Source organism: Chelonoidis abingdonii, chromosome 3 (assembly GCF_003597395.2).
Source record: "Chelonoidis abingdonii isolate Lonesome George chromosome 3, CheloAbing_2.0, whole genome shotgun sequence".
In the NCBI taxonomy this organism is placed as follows: Eukaryota; Metazoa; Chordata; order Testudines; family Testudinidae; genus Chelonoidis; species Chelonoidis abingdonii.
Window position 1 is genome coordinate 208,516,835 of NC_133771.1, and position 25,310 is coordinate 208,542,144.

At 40.8% G+C, this 25,310-nt stretch overlaps 1 protein-coding gene across 4 annotated transcripts in view; it reads right to left on the bottom strand.

Moving 5' to 3' along the window:
- PLCB4 (phospholipase C beta 4) overlaps nt 1–25,310 on the bottom strand; it is a 331,632-nt gene that overhangs the window by 208,775 nt on the left and 97,547 nt on the right. For all 4 annotated transcript variants that reach the window (XM_032800134.2, XM_032800138.1, XM_032800137.1 and 1 more), the window contains exon 3: nt 811–880. The gene's annotated coding sequence lies outside the window, so the exon portion shown is untranslated. The remainder of the gene's footprint in view (nt 1–810; nt 881–25,310) is intronic.

The window sequence follows — 25,310 nt, forward strand, 5'->3', positions numbered from 1 at the left end:
TCATGATGTTCACTGTGGGGTCACTGGTTCATAAAGTCACAACCACCCCTTTAATTACGGACTTTGTCTGTCTCAGCCAGAACTGGATGGATGATTTGGTTGGGCCTTTGTTAGCTCAGCTTTCACAAGGCAGGTACTCAGGTCAGTATGAACCGAGAGAAAGCTGGAGAGGTGCCTTAGTTGTGTTGCATTCCTATTTATTGAGGGGTAGTGCCCTCCCTTTGTTATGGCAGTTTGCAAAGAGAGCGCTTTTCACTCCTCAATGGCTCCACAGGCAGCACTGGTGCCCAGCATGGTTTTCCATCCGCTTCATAATTAAACCTCTCCCTCCAAGGTGGTCATCCACACCATCCCGACCTTCTGACTACTGCCATGAGATTTCCTCACGTCTGGCTGGGGCAGCTACTCTAACTTCTGCTGCTGCAGAATGCAGGTGCCCACCAGTTCATCAGCGTCAACCATGGGGAATACAGAATATCTGCAATGGCTGCCTATTCACTTCCCGGTGCAATTCAAGCTACTGGCATTGTTTTATAAAGCTCTGTACGATGAGAGTCCCGACTACCTGGAAACTGCCTCTGTCTCAATTCACTGATCCTTTCTCATTCAGTTCTACATAAAATCTCCATACAATACTATCTACAAATACATATTCACCAATACATGATGATTATTCCAGAAGAAAAAGGTGATATGTCAGATCATAAGCTTAAACTTCTATATAAAACAAAAAGCAAAACAAAAGCCATTAACTTTATATTTGCAACTGTTAGTCAGTTATCACTGCTAGCCTGCAACCAGGTAACTTACCAAAGTAGCTCTCGATTGGCTGATTAAACAACTGGACGGATTAGACAGATGTGCTGGGAAAGTCTTCCTTCTGTGAAATAAAAAAACAGATCAGTAAGGCTGGTGCCATCTACTGAAATCTCCTGTTGAAAAAACATCCCTTTGAAAGTCCAGAAATGTATGGTATCAAGAGAAACATTTAAAAACAAGCTTTGGTTATGCCTTTGTTAAATCATGGGAAAGCATTAGCTATATGTCTCTTAATGGAAAAGAGACAAATCACAACTGATAGTGTTAGAAGCTATGGATCACACACACCATTTCCCACTGTATTGTGCCAGGATAGATTTGAACATTAGTAAAGCATCTTAAATAATTAATAAAGATCAGAAAGCAGCACTTGAATAACACTGCCATATTTGTAGTCTTTCCAGAATAAATGTCAGCTGACTTTAATTGTAGGAGCTGCCTCATCACAACGGTGCTGAGAATTTCCCCCCCTAGAAGAAAACTAACTTTTCCTATGGAAAGGGACTGTACAATAATTAGCAAGTCTGTCCATGCCAATAAACAGTTCCTCAATCAGGGACCTAACAACCCTTCGGTAACAGATGCTGGCATCATTGGTACCCACATCCGACTGCATCTGCCCAGGCTCTTGAGGCAGCAAAATCAGCCTCTTGAGAATTTGGGGCACTGAAAGAAAGATCCTAGCAATATACATTGACTGTAAGGAGGAGTAAACGGGGAGAAAACTTGGGTAATCTTTTCCAGGGCTTTGGAGTGGAGCCCGGAGCTGGAGCAGCTCTGGAGCAGTGGAGCTGCAGGTTTTTGCCTGGAGCTGGAGTACAGCTCCAAAGCCCTGATCTTTTCCTCGTCCCCTGGAAAACAAAAACTAAGCTCCAACTTTTCAGTAGAAAAAACTGCAACCACCCTTTCCCCCTCCCGGCAGCTTTCTGGGAAGGCAGACAATATAAATGATAATTTTTGAAGAGTTATTATCAAAACATAAAAGACATATATATATAATGCCCCAAGACATAAGCACGTATTTAACAATACTTCTAAATAATACACTTTAACAATGAGTGATATGGCGGCCTAGCCATGCCTATATGATGCTAATTGCAATCGGATGCCGAGATAAACCAAGAGGCTGTTTTGTGGCCAGCAAATGGGAATTGCGGCCCTTGGGGGTGTGCGTGCTTGTGGTTAACTACATCATCATAAATTAAAAGTGTGTTATTGATTTGACCAACCATGGTGGACCACTAGTATCAGGCATCTGCCTGCTGCAGTGCAACTTAATTTATTAGTCCTCCTTTTGTAAAATAAGCATCTACAAAACTTCACTAATGTATATAACAGTATGCTGAATGCTGCTGATTGTAATACACATGCCAGTACTGAAGTAACGGTTTATGATCATGGAACTATTTTTGGGCCTTACAAACTACTACCGTACATACTAATTATTTGCTAATTGGTAGAAATTTATGGCTATTTGTAAATTTCATTATTATGCATTTAAGCATTTAATATCTGATATGGATTGTTTACATATATTAAGCCTTTTTAAAGTCTATATAGTAAGAATTGTGCAAAAAAGTGTTAATGGTATTGTTCAATTAAAAAAAACTTGCTGGTTTAACTGAGGACAAAAATTGTCAGACAAGATTAATAACTGAGATGCCATGTACTTCATGGCATAGTTATTTCAGTTTATACTGCGTGCTTTCTGCATACAGCTGTAAGTTCCTGCACAATGCCTAAGTAAATGGACAGAAGGACTAAGAACTAAGACAAATAAGCAGGGGTTGGGCTGAATGCAATTCACTCATATTTCAACCTGAGGACAGGCCACCTTCCATAGTCACTAATCAAGCCTACAGACTAGAATAACAGATAGTCCCTCTTCACACACATACCTACGCACCATATGTAGGGACACTCGATTTCAACATGGCACTTCCCCCCAAACCAGCCTGTCTTCAGCTGCCATCCTAAAATTTGGAGCCACACAGCAGGATGAGTAGAGGTTCAACTGCTTGGGAACTTCTCCCTCCTACCTCCCTGAACAGGGTTAGAGTTAGCATTAAGCTACGTCTTCACTACCCGCCATATTGGTGGGTAGCAATCGATTGCTCGGGGATCGATATATCGCGTCTCATCTAGACGCGATATATCAATCCCCGAACGCGCTTATATCGATTCCGGAATTCCACCATCCCAAACGGAGTTGCAGAGTCGACATGGGGAGCCGCGGACATCGATCCCGCGCCGTTAGGACGGTGAGTAATTCAATCTTAGATACTTCGACTTCAGCTACGTTATTCACATAGCTGAAGTTGCGTATCTGAGATCGATTTTCCCCCGTAGTGTAGACCAGCCCTTAGATGACACCCTCTGCTCTCTGCTACTCTGAAACCCAGCTTAACTGATCACTCTCTTTATAATGTGTATGGCAACACCCATTGTTTCAGGTTCTGTGTGTGTGTGTGTGTGTGTGTGTGTGTGTCTCTCTCTCTCTCTCTCTCTGTGTATATATATATATATATATATCTTCCTACTGTATTTTCCACTGCATGCATCCAATGAAGTCGGTTTTTGCCCATGAAAGCTTATGCTCAAATAAATTTGTTAGTCTCTAAGGTGCCACAAGTACCCCTGTTCCTTTGCACTCAGTGAATTTCACTCCTGAGACCTCAGACAAAGAAATGTTTAGATACATATCCATGATCTTCTCATTTACAAATGAATGACAGTGCTATCAATTGAGCAGGAATGACTGTAAACATGCATTTCCTACCTCTTTTTGAATACTTGAGTATTACATTTTAAAAGAAAATAAACAGAGAAAGTAAATGGAGAGATGCTTAGGTTTCCGAACCACCAAAGACAACATTAAAATCTGTCCGTGGTCTCCACTTGTAACTTTAAAGCTGTACAGTATGCTGCAAACTGAAATATACTGTTACTAAACAAACTACTGGAGGAATTTTTCAGTGGAAAGGCTGCAGCGAAATTCCAGGCAGAGCAGTAAGGCGATTTCTGTAATGATGTGAACATACAATACTGGGATGGTTCACTATTTTGGAAGATTAATATCAAAAACAGCATTAATCATAGTTCTGCTGGTACTGGATTTTTTTTATTTTTTTTTTCAAACACATTCTTGAAAAATTCTTACAGATCTTGAGAGTTTTCATATGGCCAAAGTGTTTCTAGCCAGGAGAAGTTATAATATACTGGACTTTAAATCATATCTTTTTAAACCATCTTATCCCTCTCCCCCTCCATCCCACAAACACTATTTGTAATATGATGTTAGCAGCTGTCATTTCATGAACTGCTGGAGTTAGGGATTAATGCCTTATAGTATTTAAAAACTAGGATTTCAAGATGCCTTCTAGCAGTAAAAGAATCAATTTCTAAAGAGGTTCACAACAGCGGTTATAAAAAATCATGTCCAAATTAAAGTGAAGAAGAAAGATGGTATTTAAAACAACTACATTTTATTGTCCAGTATCTGGCTACCTGCCAAGACTAGAGATGAATTTGGTGTGCCAGTGGAAATCTAAAAATCCTAGCCATTTGCTGGATATAGATCTTGCAATTCCCACTGGTCCCTTGGCATTGCTCAGATTTATTGCCATTGGTCCAGAAGTAATGTACAAACTCCTGGACCAAAGGCTGGTTTACTGTTAAATCTCTAGGGTGAAATTCTGGCTTAACTAAAGTCAACAGCAAAACTCTCATTGACTTCAATGGGGTCAGAATTGATACCCTAGTATTTAAATTCAACATGCAGTTTCATCCTAACCAGTAACAACATGAGAAGTTTGCATTCTTCACACACAGCTACTTTCTAGACTGACTGGCTTCACTCTTCTTAGAATGTTAACTCTTTGGACCAGCAGTTGCCTCTTGCTCGGTGTATGTATAAAGCCTAGCACAGTGGAGTCCTGGATCCTGGTTGCCCATTATTCTTCAACTAAACTCAGAGGTTTGCAAAAGCATCTCCTTGAACACAGCAAGCTGAGGGAGATTATCTGGCTATGTTTGAAAATGCTCTACGTTCTTCCCCCATGTCAGACACTTTCTTTTAGCCTGTCATAATCCAGGAATTATCCATGCAACAAGTCTCCAGCTGCAAGATCGATGACATTCCATGTAATCACAGATTTTACATGCTGCTCCCTGGCCCAGAAGACTGATTTCTAATCAGTAGAGTACACCGTCTTCAAGAGGATTTAGCTAAATGAACTGACCCAGAGGTGGGCATGCCATTAGTACCCTTCTGCAGAGAAGAGAGGAGACCCATAAAACTCTCCCCTCTTAAAGCAGAGAGAGCTCACAAGAGCTTCCAACCATTGAGAGAGAACGCTTTGGGATAATGGTGCACATTTTGTCAGATCTTTTTTAAAATAGATTTCATATCTTAAACCTTAAATCCTGGTCTAACAGAAAATAGGGTAGGGGTCACCAATGGAGAGATGGCTAAAGGAAGTCACTTCTGATTTAAAGGAGGAGTGTGCTTTGGTTGCCTGGCACAGCCTTCAGCTGAAGTTTGTGCTGACTGCCTCAAAAGAGCAGCATTTGGTGCATTACCCGAAAACTCTTTTCCTTTACCCCGCATCCCATCCAGCCCTGCCACAGATTGTCATTCATGATGTCATATCAATCATGAGATTCCTTTGGAGCATGGCACCAGTGAAGAGGGGAACATGTAAATGAGATGTTTAGTGGCTAGCTCAGTTTTGCTTTTTGCAATTTTGTTTTAAACTCCCTCCCCAACATCTGACCATTTATTATTGTATACACTAAGATGCAGAATGAGAAAACACACTCCAAAACTAGACCTGTATAAGAAAGGTCTTACCTGACCCCATGCCTCCAACCCAACAAGCTTGATGTATGGTCCAGCAGAAGCCCATGGCTGATGTGGAATCAGTGCTTACTGCCAAAGATGGCATTGATTCCACTGATTAGCTGGTCACATTCAAGGAAGGGTCAAGGACTGAGGTTATGGCTGAGGAGGCAGGGGGGACGCCATCCCGGGAAGAGCACTGGGAAGACTGTAGATCAGGCAGATTGTGATTTATGCCTGTAAAGAGGGTGGGGATCAGAATGGAGGAGAGTGCTCCTGCCCACGCACTGAGTTTGGGCACAAATGGAGACATAGACCCAACTTCTCTCTGAGCCCTTCACAGCATCTCCAGACACAGCCATGTGAAGAGAAGCAGGGAGGCAGTGAAAATAGATAGGGGCTTCTTATAATCTAGCCCCAAATGTTATGACTTGGCCTGCAGCTGGCAAATAAGCTAGTTATCACATATGGAACAGAAGTTAAGGGCTAGACTCTCAACTGGCGTGAATGCAGTGGAACTGCACTGATTTACACCAGCTGAGGATCTGACCCTACATTCGCAGTGGCAGAAAAATGGCTTAGAACTGCAAAATGAATATTTAAGAAGAATACAAAGTCATGTTTACTCCAAGATCATGTTCATATGTGTGCTCCAATGTGTGAAACGAAAGACAACATTATTTAGCACCAAATGTTTGGGTTTGTTTTTTTAAAAGATATTAGCTGAGAACAACCGATGTGCTTGTGATGGCATAGTATAAACCACAACAAAAGAAAATAATCACAAAAAATTAAGAGGCATGTTCCACCATTAAATACATGTCAGACAGAAAGAAGTTTCTTTTTTTATAATTTCCTCTACATATTCTCTCTCTTTCACCACACATTTCAGTAACAAAGAATACATTGACTTGCAAAACCAAAACATTATAGCTTGCCTAGAGAATGAGAAATTCTGAATAGTCATATCTATCTATTCTCTGCTTCTGGGAATAAGGGATTTATCATTATTTCTTACATCAGAAAGTCTATTTTTCACTTCAGAATCCAATATATTATGTACTATTCTTTCTTCATTGCAACAAAAGGAAGGCTTTGTTTCTATCATTATTCCTTCTTATATGTAAAAATAATGAAGTCGAGGAGTTACTAATATTTTTCAACAGAAATTCTGTTTTCCTCAACTTGCTTGGTGACTGATGCATTAATCTTCTACCTACCGTATATACAATCATATTTTATGTATATGTAATGGTAAACAACAAGAAAATCCCCGAACCAGTTTGTTTTTATTCTCCAAATTGAGACCTAGTTCTCCAGCTTTTACAGTCTGCATAATCTCTTTGTTATTCTCGTCAAGATATAGACTACAGACACAGCCCAAAACCTGCATAACGTTTTGATAAAATTTTAGGTTAACATTTAAGCAACAGACACTCCTGTACCGTGCTCAGACTTTGTTAGAATTATGTCTTTTTTGTTTGTCAGTTCAGAACACAGGTCTGTAAATACAGCTTTATACAAATTATTACTTATATTGATTGCCTTAGTAGAGGACAGTAAACAGCTACGTGAACACACTGACTCGTGGCTTGGCTTGGCCTCCATATTTTGGAATTGTAACATGAAAAGGTTCACTATCACACAGAGTGTATCCTGGTTTCTTGTTCCTTTTAGCACCTAACCAATGATTTATGAAAAGGCCAGATGCTGACTTCTTTGCAGCTAGTGCACTGATAGGTCTAAAGCTTTGGTAACATCCCTCATTAGAATGAGTATATCCAGCTGAGACTTGGCTTCCCAGGGCAATGATAGATGTCTACCATGACAACACCATCTAAGATCAAAGACCTAGTACATCATGCTGTGGAGTTGCCTGTCAGCAAGCTGTAATATGAAAAGTCTCTGGAGATTTGGACTTGTGCAATAAATGTTCACTTAAGTCACAGAAACACGATCATTTTAGATTTTAACTATAGAGATACATCTGTTATACAATAACATACATATGGCCAGTAAATACTTATCTAAATGCTTCTTCTACAATCTAATAATGAGGCACACCACCAGATATTTTATAGTCTCTGTTTAGTCTAATAAGGCCACATTACTGTAATTCTTTTCTTTTAGCCTGAAGAGATTCAATCTGGAAGGTCCTGAGCACCATGGCTTTGATCCAGTGAAGCACATGCATAACTTTAAGCACTAAATAGTCCCATGGACTGTACGCTCAGTCTTTAAAGGGAATGAATAACAATTATACAGTCATTAGTAGCCCAGTCCAGAAGTAATCGTATATGTGGCATTGTGGTCAAGAGCAGCAAGAATCAGAGTTTAAGGTCGGAAGGGACTATCGTGATCATCTAGTATGACCTCCTGCACACTGCAAACCATAGAACCTCGCTCACCTACTCCTGTAATAGACCCCTAACCTTTGACTGAGTTACTGAAGTCCTCAAATCATGGGTTAAAGATTTCAAGTTACAGAGAATCCACCATTTACACTAATTTAAATCTGCAAGTGACCCATGCCCCATGCTGCAGAGGAAGGCGAAAAATCTTCAAGGTCTCTGCTAATCTGATCCAGAGGAAAATTCCTTCCTGATCCCAACTATAATGATCAGTTAGATCCTGAGAATGTGGGCAAGACTCACCAGCCAGACATCTGGGAAAAAATTCTCCGTAGTAACTCAGAGCCCTCCCCAGCTAGTGTCCCATCACCAGCTGTTGGAGATATTTGCTGCTAATAGTTACAGACTGGCTACATGCCATTGTAAGTAGTCCCACCATATCACACACACCCCCCAACCCTTTATACTTATCAGCCTGGAGAAATTGGAAATTTTACCTATGTAAAATTTTATCCATGGATCAGTCATGCAAGTCAAGGTTGGGGCACACCTCACCAGTCAAGGTGAGAGAAGTTTTTTGATGGTCCATCCTTGGGGCTGATTGATGGAACTTGACCATTCAGAGTTCTGAGGGAGAATATTGCTCCTCTAACAGAACTCTCTATTGATGTCTTTTTATGCTACACTATCAATGAAGAAGGCTGTAAATGTCCTCTTTTCCCAACTCCTTCCTCAAAGGTCACCAGGGATTACAGAAAATTCAGGAGGGATGATGGGTAGAGCTCCTGTGGCAGAAATCTCCCATCAAACCTGAAGAACTGTCTCATATTATTTTTAAATCTTACGGTTGAACAGATGGCAAGGAAGAAGTTCCTTAGCTACCATCCTAGCATCCGCTGAATCTCAGTCAGCAGATTTGGTCCCAGGAGTGGACAGCCTGATTAATCCAGGTTATAACACCCACCAGGTGAAAGAAAGACCCTCCTAATGTGTAGCTATTACATACTTCTTTTCAGGAAACTCAATTATAGATTATGGACTGAAATGCTGCTTCTGCAGAGAAAGAAACATTTCTAGAGAGTACAAATACTAAGTTTTCTCTGATTCTGTTTAGGCCAGTGATTGTCAATATGGCCCTAGTAGAGCCTCTCAGTTTAAAAAGAGCTGCTGGTGTGGCGCTCTCTACCCCCATGAGAGAATTTACTCATCACATGAAGTCAATTGGAATTTTGCCACTGGACTTCACACCTGAGTGTGAGCTTCCCCGTTTTTATTCCTATTCCAAGTCTACAAGTATAGGACGTCTCTAAAACCAACCAGCATTCATGTTACCATCTATCACTTCTTGTACCATCCACCGTGCTACTTATTTAAATGCCATTGTCTTTGGAAGTTATACACAAAACTATGACACAGAATGTTTTCACATGTAATTGGGATGGCAGTGTTTTTGCACCTGAAGCCTTTTTATGAATGAGTTCAGTATATAAATCAATGTGTATCACACACATACCCATGAAAAAATATATAATCTCACTACAGTCAGTGGTAACCAACTCTGATTAAAAGTGAAACAGACTGAAGAAACTGATGATTCAAGACCATATTCTACGTATGGAACAGCCAGTGACATTTTATGCAAAGATCAAAGTAGAATAAAGTTTTAGTATCATAGTTTGTCCATGAAGGAACACATTTTCCATATCTGCATTAAAATCTAATTTTGAAAAGGTCTTAGCTTCACTGAATTTGCTAGGGATGTTGTCAGTGCATAGAACCTACAGGCATGCACATGAATGAATTAAAATAGCACACAAAGGGAAATAAATACCAAGTAAAATAAGGAAGACGACTACTGTAGATTGCGCTAAGAGCTTAATGTGTAAATGGCCAAATACGGACAGTAAACCACATGGCCTAAATGTATTGCCTACACAGGCAAAAACTGGATTCAATTCAGGGGGAGAGTTTTGTCCAAACTGAGACTTAAAGATTGGGCTCTCTATTAAAATGATTAATGTTATTCAGTGGCTAAATGGTCTAATGAATTTTTAATCAATGAATTAAATCACATTTAAACCTTATGTTTACCTTATTTCAGTTTGTAACCACTGTCACTAAATGTCATCAAAAACTTTCTGGACATCTGCTGTTTACGATTACTTTCCCTTACAAACTCACACATTAGTGCAGAGGTGCTGGAACTTGTGGGGCAGAAGGTGCTGCTGCACCCCTTGGCTTGACAAGGTTTCCATCATACACAGCATCCCTGTCTTAGTGCACACTGTGAGGATATTGCAGTTGTGAAGTGTAAGTCTTTAAGAACACCTGGCAAGTAGCAGTGATAATGGATTATCAAACATTCTGAATTGCCCTATTTAAAAAATGGGCAGGTGATATGTACATGGAGGTTACTCGCTGTAACTGGAAGTTCTTAGAGATTTGTGGTTCCTACCTGTATTCCACACCTGAGTACGCATGCGCAGACCATGCCCAAGTTGGGCATTTCAACAAATGCAGTGTACATTGACCCACACATGCACAGCAGCTCTCATCATGCACCTGACTGAGGGTATCAGAGGCAATGTGGGTTGACACCGTTCCAGTTAGAACATAAGAACGCCATACAGGGTCAGACCAAAGGCCCATCTAGCCCAGTATCCTGTCTTCCGACAGTGGCCAATGCCAGATGCCCCAGAGGGAATGAACAGAACAGGTGATCATCAAGTGATCCATCCCGTCGCCCATTCCTGGCTAATAGCCATTGATGGACCTATCGTCCATGAATTTATCTAGTTCTTTTTTTAACTATTTAATTCATTTAGCGTGTGCATAGTCATCTAGCCAAGCGATAGCGTCTTTAGTGGCATGATGCAGTTCTCCTAGGCCACCACTGAACCTAGTCAGCAGGCATTCATCAACAATGTGTGTCATCGTCTGTGTTGCGCTGCAGCTGCACAAAGGGCTGTCACAAAGGCCCCAGCAATAGTGGTTGGCTGTACAGAGACCTTCCGTGGTCTGGAACCTGTTCAACAGGGACCACTGGTGACAGGACAGATCAAAACTAGGCAGGCAAATTGTGGGGTCAACGATGTGGGATTGGTTGGGGATTATAACAGATATCCATTCCTCTCGCCAAAGTGTTTTCATCCTGACATCCTGGCGTGGTGGATGAGACCATAATGGGTGACGTGATGCAAACTTGCAGCTGGTGGTTTAAAAAGGTCATTGTAGCCAGACACTACTTAAAGTGGCCAGAGCACCTTTGGAGAAACAGGTGCGAAGACAAGTGAGGAACGAATGGCATATGTTTAAACATGTACACCAGATCAGAAGCTGCCCAGAACCATTCAGTGTAACTGAGCTGGAATAGACACTGGGTAGCATCAAGTGTGCAACAGCCGCAGGCTATGACAACATATCTCCAGAATTCCTGAAAAATCTTGGCCCCCATGCTCAACTTTGGGTTGTGAAATTCTTCACCCGGGTCATCAATGGAAAGGACCCAAGTCAAGCATCAAGCTAGTGTCTCATATCATTATTGTTCGAGTGCTTCAAGGCACTGGAGCGCTTGGTCCTACAGCACATATTACCCAACGTGGAGAGAATTTTGAGCACTGACCAAGCCGGTTTTCGCTGAGGCCATAGCACATGCGACCAAGTACTCGTGCTGACCACATTCATTGACATGGGTTCCAGAGAAACTTGAAAACAGGTGCTGTTTTCATCGATCTAACAGCAGCATATGATACAGTATGGCACACTTGCCTGCTTGTGAAGGATTTATATAGAAACAATATGATATTTTATCTCTTTCTTAATGATTCCCAACATTCTATTCGCTTTTTTGACTGCCGCTGCACATTGAGTGGATGTTTTCAGAGAACTTTTCACAATGACTCCAAGATCTCTTTCTTGAGTGGTAACAGCCAATTTAGACCCCATCAGTTTATAGGTATAGTTAGGATTACGTTTTCCAATATGCATTACTTTGCATTTATCAACACTGAATGTCATCTGCTATTTTGTTGCCCAGTCACCCAATTTTGAGAGATCCTTTTGTAGCTCTTTGCTGTCTACTTGGGACTTAACTATCCTGAGCTATTTTGTGTCATCTGCAAATTTTGCCAAATCACTATTTATCCCTTTTCCCAGATCATTTATTAATATATTGAATAGGAATGGACCCAGTACAGACCTCTGGGGGACACCACTATTTAGCTCTCTCCATTCTGAAAACTGACCATTTATTCCTACTCTTTGTTTCCTATCTTTTAACCAGTTACCAGTCCATCAGAGGACCTTCCCTCTTATCCCATGACTGCTTACTTTGCTTAAGAACCATTGGTGAGGGGCCTCGTCAAAGGCTTTCTGAAAATCTAAGTACACCATATCCACTAGATCCCCTTTGTCCACATGCTTGCTGACCTCCTCAAAGAATTCTAGTAGATTGGTGAGGCATGATTCCCCTTTGTAAAAACCATGTTGATTATTCCCCAACAAATTATGTTCATCTATGTGTCTCATAATTGTATTCTTTAGTACAGTTTCAACCAGTTTTCCCAGTACTGAAGTCAGGCTTACCAGTCTGTAATTGTCAGAATCACGTCTGGAGCCCTTTTTAAAAATTGGAGTCACATTAATTATCCTCCAGGCATTTGGTACGGAAGCCAATTTAATGATACGTTACAGACTACAGTTAGTAGTTCTGCAATTTCACATTTGAGTTCCTTCAGAACTCTTGGATGAATACCATCTGGTCCTGGTGACTTATTACTGTTTAGTTTATCAATTTGTTCCAAAACCTCCTCTGACGACACTTCAGTCTGGGACGGTTCCTCAGAATTGTCACCTAAAAAAAATGGCTCAGGTTTAGGACTATCCCTCACATCCTCAGCCATGAAGACCAATGCAAAGAATTCATTTAGTTTCTCCACAATGGCTTTATCGTCCTTGAGTGCTCCTTTAGGATCTCAAACGTCTGGTGGCCCCACTGGTTGTTTAGCAGGCTTCCTGCTTCTGATGTACTCAAAAAAAATTTGAGTCTTTGGCTAGCTGTTCTTCAAATTCCTTTTTGGCCTTCCTAATTATATTTTTACACTTCAATTACCAGAGTTAATACTGCTTTCTATTTTCCTCACTAGGATTTAACTTCCACTTTTTAAAGGAGGCCTTTTTGCCTCTCACTGCTTCTTTTACTTCGTTGTTTAGCCACGGTGGCACTTTTTTGGTTCTCTTACTATGTTTTTTAATTTGGGTTACACATTTAAGTTGAGACTCTATTACGGTATTTTAAAAAAGTTTCCATGCAACAAGAGATCCACAACCTTCGCACCAGGCAGGCAAGTCACCATGCAGTTCTCTCAGTCATCACAAACCCAGCTATCTATGTTTCTAATGATCGAATCGCCCATTACTAATACCTGTCTTTTCCTAATAACCGGAATTCCCTCCCCGAGGAGGTATTCTCAGTACGAGAGGATACCACATCATCATCTGGAAGGAGGGTCCCAACTATGGGATAGTTTATCTCTGCTCCAGTTGGATGTTCTCCTTTCCTGTGACTTTCATCCTCCTCAACAGCTATCAGAACAGGGGTGGGACCAGTCTACTGTGTCCTGGAAAGTCTAATCTATACACCTCTCTGTCTTCCTTAGCTCCTCCAGTTCAGCCACTCTGGTCTCCAAAGGCCGTACTTGGTCTCTGAGGGCCAGGAGCTCCTTGCACCGAATGCACATATATGCCACCTGCCCATAGGGCAGATAATCATACATGCTGCCTTGGGTGCAATAAACTGCATAGCTCCCACTTTGTTGCTGGACTTCTGTCTGTATTATCTTTTTACTCCTGCAGCTGGTTCCGTTGTTGTTGTTTTGTTTTTATCAGGGGGTGTTTGGCTTTAAGTTTAAAGAATGTTAAGCGTCTCTAGCACCCTGGCTCACACTCCATCAGCTCCCTTGTGAAACTCCCCTGTTAGCCGCTCCTGTTCGCTAGCTCCTCTGGTCATTCTAGTTCTTCCTCTTACCACAGCCCAACCAGATCTAAAGCAGAGGGAACAGAGGATGGGTAGTGGAATACAGATAGGGACCACACGTCTAGAAAAAACCTCCTGTTGCAGCAAGTAACCTCCATTTCTTCTTCGAGTGATGGTCCCTGTGTATATTGCACATGTGGGGGACTGTCACGCAGTGTTCAGACTGGAAGAGGGTACGAGGAAACAGGCTGCAGAGATGTCTGTAGTACTGCCATTCCTACAGCTGCATCTGCTGCTGCTGGAGTTAGAGTGTCCTATAACAACATGGAAGTATGGACAGAACTCCAAGTTGTCACACCGCAGTTGTCTTTCAATGGAATGTCCACTAAGTAGGCCGAAGAGGCAGCTTGTGCCCATGTGGAATCAGCTGTGATATGCCCAGAAGGGGGAAGATTCACTATTTTGTATTGTTCTAAGATGCATCTCGAAACCCATTTCAAAATCCTCTGTGAGGATATGGCTTCTCCCCATGATCCTTTTACCAAGGCAACAGAGAGTCAGAGATTTTCCAACGGGTTTGAGTCTCTGTAAATAAAATGTCAGGGCACACTTGACCTCAAGGGAGTTAAGTCTCTTCTCCTCAGAAGAAGAGTGGGATTTCAGGAAGAATACAGGTAACTGTATTGATTAATTATGTGGAACTGTAGGCCAAGTTGATACATTTTTTAATATATTTTGGGTCTTCACATTTCCAGACTGCCTTGGTTTAAATTCCAATTTTTTTTCTGTCAGCCTTCTGGAGAAAAGTCTTTCAGTATGTTGGGGTGCTAAAAAGACAAAATTGTTTTTCAATGTGGAAGCAAGAAAAATTTTAAACAAATGTTTATAAACTCCTGTAACAGACTGGCCTTAGTCTGTCAGGGATTCAGGTTTGACAAAGAATAGAAATACTGACAAGAGGAAACAATACAAAGACTGCAAAAATCCTGTCACTTTAAAGGCAGACAGGGACTGACTCAATTTAACAACTCTGGTTTTGAAGAATTGACACAGAAACCAGGAGCTAGCCACCTTGATCCTCTCAGATGACTATGGTGTAGGTAAAATCAGAGGTGCATTAAAAGTGCTAGATTTTGAGATAGTTACCAACTTCCCTATCTCCAGAGCTAGAAAGGAGCTTGTTAGATAGTAGCCATTGCACGGAGAACTGAGACTATTACACTTCCCCACCAATGGTGCCCCTGACTAAACTAACGTATTAAAATACCAACATAACTCGACTACTAGGCCTGATTTAACGAAATTGTGACACACTCAACATCAAAAAACATTGCGGGACAATAAAGAACTGGATGCAGTGTCTCTGTGATGCTGACTTGACATGAGGGAGATGCTTCTGACAGGGTGGGCAAGAATGGGGGAAAAAGGAGAAAGCACTATATACACATGTAAGATATTATTACAACTGTTTATTAATTATACAAGTATAGTTATAGTCTATAACTTACAGTATATAAAATTGTGTGACTGTCTCTCTGTTCTTATTAAATTTTGTTTTAAATAAGGTGACATGAGTCTTAACCTGCTGTTTGGAGGATTTCATCAAGGCTGTCCTAGAGAGCTGCAACTTCAACCTCTGACGACAGGTACTGGGATTTTCTGGAGCCTACATCACTCAGGATTCTTGGTCAAATGGGCACATACTAAGGAACCCATTGCCATAAGATCACAGGCCTGTGGTCTAATGGATGCACTAGAACCACTTAATGACCATGGATGAGTACAGGGCTTAATGGCACAGTAGCGAGTCTAGAAAATCACCAGTTAATTCAACATTCACAACCACACCAACCTCAACACACATACCTTGCCGTTCAAACATACACCCTGCAACTCTGAAACATGCAGAACCACCCCTGTACACATGCCCAATTCCTCGTTCCAACACAAAATCTTAATTTTTCCCTCCGCAAGATTAATGTATCATACCTGAAGTGTTAAAGATGACATGTTTTCAAGGCTATTTATGGGACTGAACATCTAACTCCCTTCAAAATGCAATGGAGCTTGGACGCGTAACTCCTGCAGTTTCTCGGATACTGCCGGTAAAGACAATAACAGGAGTTTTTTACCTGAGTAAGAATGAGGCTGGAGTTGAGGTGTGATGTTTCACTGTGATTGCAAGGAACTAGATTTGATCACTGAAAGCAGTTCTGTGTTAGAATAGAAGTTATGTTTGTTGAGTAATTGAAGATTAAGAGTCCTCTGGATGATGTTAATCTGGTGGAGCAATGAGGAATGCGAAAGGATTGTGTGGTGAAGAACTGGTTTGATCCCTTAACTGTTCATTCCCAGGTTTTTAATGTTTGGATTTTATTTCAAAGTAGAATGCAATATTGTTTCTGGATGTTAGCTGGACTCCACTGTAACACACTTTCAGTCTACACTCTTTTTAAGAAGGCTTTTTCTTTATGAAGTATACATAGTTCATCACTGTCAGAGGTTGAACTCTCTGCAAAAGGAAGCACGTGATTTTGTTTTGGTAAATCTATTGATGGTTGAAATACCTTATTCCATCAAGTAGGCGGGCAGTCTTTTGCCTTAAGAAAAGCACACCTGTGAGCAAAACCTTTTCATTTGTCCTCCTTCACATTATCACTATTCAAATCCAAACTTTACAAAGTCTTCTGGAGCTCAAAAACCTCAACAGGCCAAGCAAACTAAACGTGCACTCGGCAGGTCATCCTGGTGCAAAAGTGGGAAAAATAAATCCCTGCTCTGCCATTTGCAAATGGGTCAGTAAATAAATGATCCTGGAACACCTTCTTCCTCTTTCCTCTCCCCAGCCCTTCCCAGTGGGACAACTGAGAGTGCAGGAGTGGCTAGAGCTGCAGTAACTCTCATGTATGGCTGCAGAGGTAGAAGGACAGAGGGAACACCAGCATCCGCAAAACAAACCTTTGCCTGGGTCCCTCTCCACTTCTACCCAATATTCTGATGATGGGTGGTAGGGAAGCCTCCTGCTACAATCAGAGTGGAGGGTGGGCTCCATGCTGCATCACCTAACTGAGGATGGGGCTGTCTCCAACACCTCTATTTCCCACTCGGGGCAAAGTCTCCAAGGAACCCTGTCTCCTTTGCTGACCTCTGTTCATGAGTGAAGCTGTCAACTGGGATATTTTTCATGGGCCTGAAGAGGCCCTTCAAGATTCTTCCCTGGTGAAGTGAGAGGAGAGGCACATCAGCATGCTTTCTAAGATACCCTCTAATGTCACTTCCAAGGGTATGACTGCTTTCTACAGCCGTTGAGCTAAGCACAATCAGTGATTCTGCCTTTGGAGAGGACAGGACATAGGCACTTGCGTGTAGCCTATATCGGCTTTATGCAGCCGCTTCTGAAGGCAAAGTTCCCTGCTATAGGATAACAAGTAGCCATTGTGGCTGCGCAGCTCAAAAGGCAATTTTAGACTGGGCAGGGTCCTTTACCTTGTAAGTATGTTAGATAAAGCCTTCAAGAGTGGTTGAAACAACTTTAATATTGTAATTCTGTCTCAGAACTTTTTGCTTGCTATTGTTATAACTGGCTTCCATAAGTGAAAAAGAGAAAAATATGGAAATGTTCAGTTTCTTTACTTTGTGCATGTAACAGCAGCAAGCACGGCGTCAGTTTCATTGGCTCCTGTAGACAGACAATCATTCCAGTCCCGATCCTGCAAAGACTTTTACTCATAGGAGTCATCTCATTGTGTGAAGCTACTCAAATATGTAAATAAGTAATTGCAGCATTGAGACCTTTGCCATTTTCCCCTGTTTGTGTGGATCTTACTTCCACGAAGTAACAGGGATGGGGAAAACAATTTAAAACAAAAGGAAAATGGGATTGTAAAACATAATAATTGACAGGGAGTCTCAGAAGTACCTGAAATTACCTTAGCTTTTGAAATGACCTGGATTTCGAGTCGATGGTGTCCTTTTAAATGACCTACTCTTCTAATCAGGGGAAGAGTGCTGAATTGTCATCTCTTATTGACATAAGGTTCAGAATCTATGAAGGAGTCAGCTAATTGGATGTGGATGTCGGTAACATCGATTCATGCTGCAGAGATGGTGATGGCTAATAGTGATGGATTGCAAACTGATGCCAGCTGAAAGATCATTGTTTATGAGGCTTCCTGAATACATTTGTACTAAAGTATGATGGACAAAATTAGGTCATGATGTTGAAAAATGTCTGGATTTGGTTTTTTTGAACATTAAATGACATAAAATACATACGGATTGGGCAGGATTAATTTGTTTATTCAATTCTGTATTTTAAAAGATGTAAAAAGATGAGTACAAATTCAAAAATGAACACAAGCTAGGCTAATCCACAGTGATTCATATAAATGACCACTTTGATTCTTTCTAATCTGCAACTGAAATGTCTTGCATGTCAGATTCCAGTGCATATTTCTGTTTCAGATTTGTTGCAGACCGAAATCATGCACATAAATGTCTGTTTAGATTTTTAGTAGAGAAACGCGTGGCTGTGGGACCTATAGACTTATCTATTGTGGTACATAAAGGAAGCAATTACAAAAAGAAATGTCAAGACACTTAAATTATTAATTTTTCTGTAAAACTATGATTTTTCTTTTCCTTATGGAAAACAACATTATAGGAATAAAACTTACGATGTTCTATAGAAACTGACCTAAAATCCTACAGAATGCAGTGGAGAATGATATAATTTGTATAATTCGCCCACCCCACATCCTATACAATTATACAGTAGTATTATAATTCTTTAATTCTATTGGATTTTTCAAATATCTGCATAAAAAGTCTATCACTGTCTATTAAATATCATAAGATTTGTCCATAAGTGTTGACAAAACGAAATGTATGTCAAATGCAAAGCAAAATAATCTTTATATGGAGCATTCTGGGGCACAAAAGAGAGCCAGGAAATTCAGTTAAAAAAAACAGATTTTACGGGAAAAATGTTTTGTAAAACTCAAAATAAAAAATGTTGATGAAAGGTTTGATTTAAGTACAAGGAATATGCAAGCTTTTTCCATGTGGATTTTAATTTAACTCCTCACAGTGTTACAATGTTACAGCCCTTTGTCACTGAATGAGGCCTTGTCTTCACTAAGAAGTTGTACAACTTAAACTCTACAAGTCTAGTTAAAGCAATACAATCTCCCTAGCGTGGATGCAATTGTGATGGAGCTTCACACCACTATAAAGGTGTATAAGTCACCTTTATACCTGTAAAATTGGGTCCACACTGGTGTTTGTATGAGGGCTTGTCTACACTGGCAAGTTTCTGAGCAGTAAAGCAGCTTTTTGCACTCAAACTGCAGATGTGTACACACTGCAGAGTGGATAAAAATCAATGATTTTTAAAGAAATCAATTTTTTTTTAATTTAAATTGGATTTTTTTGATAAAATGCTTTTTGAAGGAAAAAAGATAGTTTTAAATAAGATACATTATAGCTCAAAGATATCTCATCATGGAATAGAGATTATAAATTCTAATTCTATAATATATTTTCATGTAATGTTTAAGAAATGTTCTGGAAATTAGTTCCAATAGTTCATGGATTAGGAACCCAATCTTAAGGGGTTCCACAGGCTTCTGTACAGATTATGTAGGTTAATCTTTCTATCTACCCAGTGGGACTCAGTGCTCAGTCTAGAAGATACCATCAGAGATGCTTAATTTTGCAGTTCTCAAACTGTAGATTTGTATCTCCAAGGGTAATATTCTTGTTAACAGCAAAAACAAACAAATGATATATAGAGGTTAGAAATAACAGACCTCAACTCCATTGTCCCTCTGCAAATTTGTGTACACAGAGTCAATCCCTTACCTCTTCTTAAAAGTGAAAAGTTTCAAAAAGTTCGATGAATAGAAGATTATTGGTGGTGGAACAGAACTGGACAAAGAGAGAAGTCTGGAGATAAATGCGAGAAGCGAGGGACAATTGCTTTTTTATTAAAAACATTATATGTTTGCTGTTGAAGTATTCTGGATTGTTTTCTTCTTGTTATTGTTTTAGTTAAATAAAACAATTTAAATGTCTGTCTGGTGATGTCCTCCTCCTAATACAACATGGCAAGAAAATCCTCCAAATATTAATGATTAACCTGTTGAATTGGAGATCGTTCACCTCCCAATAACTTCATAAATGTCTCCTTCAGTCACTTTTGGTAAATGAAATAACCAATCATTCATTTTCTGATATAGCTGTAAAACTAATCTGAAAAGTTTTCAAAATAAATTACAGTTTAAAAATGTCTAGTGTGTACTTTCTAAAAATGAAACCTACATCTATCTCTGAGTTGTGAAGAATATGCATTAAGGTTCTGACAACCAACAAGAATGCACTTTTATGTAGAAAACCATCATTAAATCGAGTCTTCCTGACTAGTGACTTAAATCATGATTTAAATCAAATCCACCCTGACACACTGCCAAGCCGCTTTGTGCGCAGAAACTCCTCAGTTTCAGTGCTGCAAAATAACCACCTCCACGAAAGTCATGAGGCTATTTGCACAGCAGCTCCAGCGCTCTATTGCCAGTGTAGACACTTGATTGCTTTCTGCGCTGTAATTGGCCTCCAGGGCTGTCCCATAATGCCTCAAGTGACCGCTCTGCTCATTGTTTTGAACTCAGCTGCCCTGGAGACATGCATCCCTCCCCTTTCAAAGCACCGTTTCTGACAGCCCTTGTGTGCTGTGCTGATTTGCTATGGGACACAAAGCAAACCATTAATGTGGAATGCTCATGCTGTTGAACACAGAGGCAGGTGTGGGGAGGAGGGAGGCGCGGGTGTCAGGGTTTCCCCCTTGATCAGTTTCTTCCTCCCACTGTCTCAACTTACAAGACACCATGCTGACACACTCTCTGTCCCCCAAAATACTTGTGGCTCAGAAACTTGCCAGTGTAGACAGACCCTCAGTAAATAATCACATCCCTAACTCATCTGAATATACTAGTATAACTTTCGAGTGGAGGCCAGGCCTCAGAAATAACATCAAAATGGACTAGAAATCAAAATGAATCTGCTTAGAAAAATTTTCTTTTCCAAGCAGAGCTGAAGTGCACAAAGCAAACAAACAGAACCAGTGGTGAAAAATTAAACTGATTTTTAAAATGGCTCAGCTTAAATACTGTTAAGTAGTATTAGTAAAATTAGGTGAGGAAAAATGTTTTGGTTCTATAATATGATTCTTAACCAAACTGTCCCTTTCATACATCTTCCCAATTAAAAATAAAACAGAGTAAAAGTGAATATGTAATGCAAAGAAATCACACTAAAAGCTCAGCTAAATGTAACGGAAGTCTAATCAGTTTCATTCTGAAATAATTGATCAGTGATAAATCAGTCCACTCTAAGAACCAAAACCTCACAGACTGTGCAAGGGAGCGAGGGTGGTGTTGAAATGTCTTCTAGAGAGGATGAAATGATCCTCTCTTCCCCTTCCCCAGGCTATCCAGAACCCAAACGGCAGCTCCAAAGGCACTGCTGCAGTCCACAAGTTGTTTTAAACAGCCCCAACTGCCACTCCCTCTACACAGGGGAATTCTGCCAAGGGATCAAAAACACCCACCGCTTTGCCTGCTGCAGACTCTCTGAAATGGAGGGCATTTCATTATCATCACATATCATTATCCTCAAATATAAAACTTGTCTTGTAGCAAACATCTTGAAGTGCTCGCTTAGCTCATATCGTTCTGTCTAATCCTCATCCTCCCACATTTCCCCTCCTATTATTTTGACCCTCAACTTGTCTTATCTTTCAGTAGGCCCCAGTCCTACATTAAGAACCACACTGGTGCTGCCAGGACCGTTCTAAATTCAGGATCAGGGCCACAGATTTCAAGCTCTTTGAAATAGTCTCTTGCTGCCTGTGTGTTTGTATAACTCCCCAACACAGTGGGGCCCTGATCAAAGTGTAGCTTTGGGTGCTACTATATTGCTAATAAACATTGCTTTCCCAATCTAGATTTCTGTACTGCACTCACTCACTGTACTGCACTCACCAGTATTATCGTTAGGTTTTTCTAGATCTTCTCACTGCCTGGCTTCTGAAAGCAGCAGAGTTCCAAAAGCATTCATTTAGGCGCAGTAACAGCAGTTATTTTACATTTTGATTATCAAGGAAATGCGATCAGATTGCAGGGAGCAGTTGTCTGTCTGCTAAATTTGTGCATCTTCTAGTGACTAGTTTCTTCTGTTCCACGGATGAAAGAAAATGTTACACTCAGAGGCACCTGGAAAAATGCTATACTACAGCTCAGTAAAACAATGAAAGCCTTCTGATAAATGGTCTCAATGACCTATCAAAAAATTCTTTTCGAGTAATGATTAAAAGAAAAACAAAGGCAGAAAGACAGCCTGACATACCTGATTCTGCTTGACATACATTCCCTACAAGATAGCAAAAGGCAGTGAAAGAATGGCTAGGGATACATTTTATACCCTGACACAAAAATCCCCGTTTTTAATAAAATCAGTAGCGCAACCAGCTCATGAAATCCAGTACTGTTCTATATCCACTACTTAGAATTGCAGTACAGCTTCAGTCATATTAATTTTCTAAGTAGATTTATTTTTTCTTAAATAAAAGGGGTCAATGGCAGAAATTTAATCAAGAAATACCATCTTTATCATCATCAGCAGCTAATACAGGCCCACGTATATGGACCCCTGCACTCATATGAAGCAGGAATGCGACCACAGGCTAATTAAGCACAATGGATGACTAATAAGAACATAACAATGGTCATGCTGGGTTAGACCAATGGTCCATCTAGCCCAGTATCCTGTCTCTAATAGTGGCCAGTGCCAGATGCTTCAGAGGGAATGAAAGGAACAGGGCAATTATCGAGTGATCCATCCCCTCTTGTTCAGTCCCAATTTCTGGCAATTGGAGGTTAAGAGATGCCCAAAGAATGGGGTTGCATCCCTGACCATGTTGGCTAATAGCCACTGATGGACCTATCCTCCATGAACTTATCTAATTCATTTTTTAACCCATTTATACTTTGGACCTACACACACATCCCATGGAAATGAGTTCCACAGGCGGATTGTGCAAAAAAGTATTGCCTTTTGCTTGTTTTAAACTTGCTGCCTATGCATTTCATCGGGTGAGCTCTAGTTCTTGAGTTAAGTGAAGGGGTAAATAACATTTCCCTACCTACTTTCTCCACATCAGTCAGGATTTTATGTATCTCTATCATATTGCCAGCCTCGCTCCCCCAGTCATATCTTTTCAAAGCTGAAAAGTCCCAGGCTTTTTAATCTCTCCTTGTATGGAAGCTGTCCTATACCCCTAATAATTTCCATTGCCCTTCTCTGTACCTTTTCCAATTCCAATATATTTTTCTAGATGAGGCGACCAGATATGCATGCAAAGCGTGGATGTACCATGTATTTATATAATCGCACTATGACATTTTCTCTTTTATTATCGATCCTTATTCCTAACGGTTCCTAACAAAGTGTTAGCTTTATTGACTGCCACTGAAAATTAAGCAGCTGTTTTCAGAGAACTATTCACTATGACTCCAAGATCTCTTTCTTGACTGGTAATAGCTAAGTTAGACCACACCATTTTGTATATATAGCTGAGGTTATTTTTCCACTGTGCATTACTGTGCACTTATCAACTTTGAATTTCATCTCCCATTTTGTCACTCAGTCATCTAGTTTAGTGAAATCCCTTTGTAAATCTTCACACTTAGCTTTGGACTTAACTGAGTAATTTTGTAAGGCCTGCGAATTTTGACGCTTTTTTCCAGATAATTTATAATTATGTTGGACAGTACAAGTTCCAGTACATATCCTTAGGGGACCCTAATATTTACCTCTCTCCACTGTGAAAACTGTTTATTCCTATCCTTGTTTCCTATCTTTTAACCAGTTACTGATCTATGAGAGGATCTTCTCTCTTCTCTCCCAAAAGCTTTGTTTGCTTTAAAGCTTTTGGTGTGAGACCTTGTCAAAGGCTTTCCAAAAGTCTAAGTATACAATCAACTGGATCACCCTTCTCCACATGCTTGTTGACAGCCTCAGAGAATTCAAATAGTTTGGTGAGGCATGATTCTCCTTTACCAAAGCTATGTTGACACTTCCCCAGTATATCCTATTTATATTCATGGAGGTTAAGTCCATTAATGGCTATTAGCCCGGATGGATAAGGAATGGTGTCCCTAGCGCGCGGTAGGCAACCTATGGCACATGCGCCGAAGGCGGCACACAAGCTGATTTTCAGTGGCACTCACACTGCCCGGATCCTGGCCACCAACTAGGGGCTCTGCATTTAAATTTAATTTTAAATGAAGCTTCTTAAACATTTTTAAACCTTATTTACTTTACATGCAACAATAGTTTAGTTATATATTATAGACTTACAGAAAAAGACCTTCTAAAAACGTTAAAATGTATTACTGGAACACAAAACCTTAAATTACAGTGAAAAATGAAGACTCGGCACAGCACTTCTGAAAGGTTACTGACTTCTGCCCTAGCATCTGTTTGTCAGAGGGTGGTGATGGACAGCAGTGATCACTTGAGCATTACCTGTTCACTCCCTCTGGGGCACCTGGCATTGGCTACTGTCAGCAGACAGGATACTGGGCTGGATAGACCTTTGGTCTGACCCAGTACGCCCATTCTTATGTTCTTATCTAGGTGTCTGATAATTTTGTTCTTTACTATAGATTCAACCAATCTGCCTGAAACTGAAGTTAGACTTACTGGCCTCTAACTGCCTCTCTCACATAAAGATGGTGGGGGGCGAGGGGGAAGGAGGAATCTACCATGACTAGAAATTTGCTACTGCGATCCATCCTGCCCTTTGCATTGCAAGACAGTCAGCACCGGAAAAAGAACAGTCAGCACGGTTTCAAATAAAAGTATGGACCAGAGATGCATGGGAAAATACATCTGAAACCCTGCAGATCTTCTCCCCATTATGACTGTGGCATGCTCCTTTGGCCTCCCATTTTAGTAATCTCAATATGGCTGGGCTGCCATTGGTCATCCAGCAGCAGCTACGCTCAGTACCTCACAAAGCACATTGCTTCATGGGAGGCGACATACCCCAGGGGGCTAATCCCCAATTCCTCACCTTCTGGACTCCTCCACTTGCCTCAAGTTGCACCTGATACATGTGGTGGAATAGTTCTCAACCCACCGCCCATGGGCGGCTTGCAGCCCAATCAGCGCACAGCTGCAGCCCAAGTGACATCATTAGGGCCTCACCGGGGGGGGGGGGGGGGGGGGGGGGGGGGGGGGGGGGGGGGGGGAAGAAAAAAAAGGG